Source organism: Macrobrachium nipponense, chromosome 2 (assembly GCF_015104395.2).
Source record: "Macrobrachium nipponense isolate FS-2020 chromosome 2, ASM1510439v2, whole genome shotgun sequence".
NCBI classification, from domain to species: Eukaryota; Metazoa; Arthropoda; class Malacostraca; order Decapoda; family Palaemonidae; genus Macrobrachium; species Macrobrachium nipponense.
In genome coordinates, this window is record NC_087201.1 from 166,027,386 (window position 1) to 166,029,723 (window position 2,338).

Sequence of the window (2,338 nt, forward strand, 5' to 3'; positions counted from 1 at the left end):
AATCAAAGCAACACAGAAAAAATATTATCACAAAATGATGCATGCATGAATTCGTAACGCGTGGACGTAAAAAAAGTTTTTTTTCAAAAATTCACCATAAATCTAATTATTGTTATAGATACTTCCAACTTGTTTCAAAACAAAGAAGAATGATTGAATATTACGATACTGTAAGAGTTTTAGCTTATAATTGCAGTTTTAGACCATTTAGAACGAGTTAAATTTGACCAAATGTCGAAATTTTGATATATATATTTTTTATATGCAAATATTGCGAAAATGAGAAAAGCTACAACCTTCAAATATTTTTGCTTGTATTTTTCATGAATTTGCGCACATTTTCATATATGAAACTCTATAAAATGCCTAATATGAAAAGGAGCAAATATTAGGAAAATGCGACGTACGCATTTCGGAGATTTGCGGCCGCGAATCGGCAAGCGGAGGAAAAGAAAGTTTTTATTTTAAATTTACCATAAATCTAAATATTGTGCTAGACACTTCGAATTTGTTTCAAAATGAAGATAAATGACTTTATATTACTAGATTGTAAGAGTTTTAGCTTAAAATTGCGTTTTTGTACTATATGGGTAGAGTCAAAGTTGACCAAACGGGGTTTTTTTCTATTTATCGTGATTTATATGCAAATATTTCGAAAAAGAGAAAAGCTACAACCTTCAATCTTTTGTTGTTGTATTCTACATGAAATCGCGCACATTTTCATATATAAAACTTTATGTAACGGCTAATTTTAAATGGTTCAAACATTTCGACAATCACAAGAAAAAATTTCTGATTTTTTTCGGAAGAGTTACCGCGCGGACGTAAGGAAAATGTTTTTTTTTTCATAGATTCACCATAAATCGAAATATTGTGCTAGAGACTTCAAATTCGTTTCAAAATGAAGGTAAATGATTGAATATTACTAGAATATAAGTGTTTTAGCTTACAATTGCGTTTTTCGACCATTTCGGTAGTGCCAAAGTTGACCGAAGGTTGAAATTTTTGCACTTATCGTTATTTATATGAAAATATTTCAAAACTGATAAAAGCTACAACCATGGGTTGTTTTTAGTTGTATTGTGCATGAAATTGCACACATTTCTATATATAAAACTTTATGTAACGGCAAATTTGAAATGGTGCAAACATTAGGACAATCGCACAAAAAAATTTATCGGAAGAGTTACCGCTCGGACATAATGAAAAAGTGTTTTTTAGAAATTCACCATAAATCTAAATATTGTGCTAGACACTTCGAATTTGTTTCAAAATGAAGATAAATGACTGTATATTACTAGATTGTAAGAGTTTAACTTAAAATTGCGTTTTTTACTATATGGGTAGAGTCAAAGTTGACCAAACATGGTTTTTTTGTATTTATTGTGATTTATATGCAAATATTTCGAAAAAGAGAAAGCTACAACCTTCAATCTTTTATTGTTGTATTCTACATGAAATCTCGCACATTTTCATATATAAAACTTTATGTAACGGCTAATTTTAAATGGTTTAAATATTTCGACAATCGCAAGAAAAAATTTCTGATTTTTTTCGGAAGAGTTACCGCGCGGACGTAAGGAAAATGTTTTTTTTTCATAAATTCACCATAAATCGAAATATTGTGCTAAAAACTTCAAATTCGTTGCAAAATGAAGGTAAATGATTGAATATTACTAGAAGATCTTACAATTGCGTTTTTTTCGAGACCATTTCGGTAGGGCCAAAGTTGACCAAAGGTTGAAATTTTGGCACTTATCGTTATTTATATGAAAATATTTCAAAACTGATAAAAGCTACAATCATGAGTATTTTTTGTTGTTGTTGTTTTCTAAATGAAATTGCGCACATTTTCATATATAATAATTCATGTAAAGGATCATTTAAAACGGTGCAAAAATTATGTCAAAGTGATGAAATAATTTTTGAGATGTGTCACTGATACTTTTTTAGTGCGATAAAAAAGAAATTCGCGCTTGCGCGCCTGCGTAACGATTGTAAACAAAACAACGCCTTGATCCGTGAACTCCCAGCATCCCCCAAGACGCATGATTCAAAAGTTTTCGGCTGGTAGGCTTATAAGTATTTTTCCGTGAATTTAAAAAAAAACTTTTTTGAGTCGAAGTATAATATGTCCAATCGGCATACGGGAGACATTTTGACTCGACGTTTAGTGGCCCCTTTTTTTGGTGGGCTTGTTCCATATGAATCGGATGCATTTTCTGAATAATAGTATTAATAATACAAATGATAAAGTCTTTTTCTGAATAATAATAATATTAATAATGATTAAGGTTCATCTTCTGAATAATAATGATAAATGAAGTCCTTTTTGAAT

At 30.0% G+C, this 2,338-nt stretch overlaps 2 protein-coding genes across 2 annotated transcripts in view; both read left to right on the plus strand.

Annotated features, from left to right (window-relative positions):
• LOC135221361 (putative neural-cadherin 2) overlaps nt 1-2,338 on the plus strand; it is a 559,152-nt gene that overhangs the window by 534,147 nt on the left and 22,667 nt on the right. The gene's annotated exons all lie outside the window — the stretch shown is intronic.
• The window catches only part of LOC135221588 (putative neural-cadherin 2), a 21,500-nt gene that overhangs the window by 157 nt on the left and 19,005 nt on the right, over nt 1-2,338 (plus strand). The window lies entirely within an intron of this gene.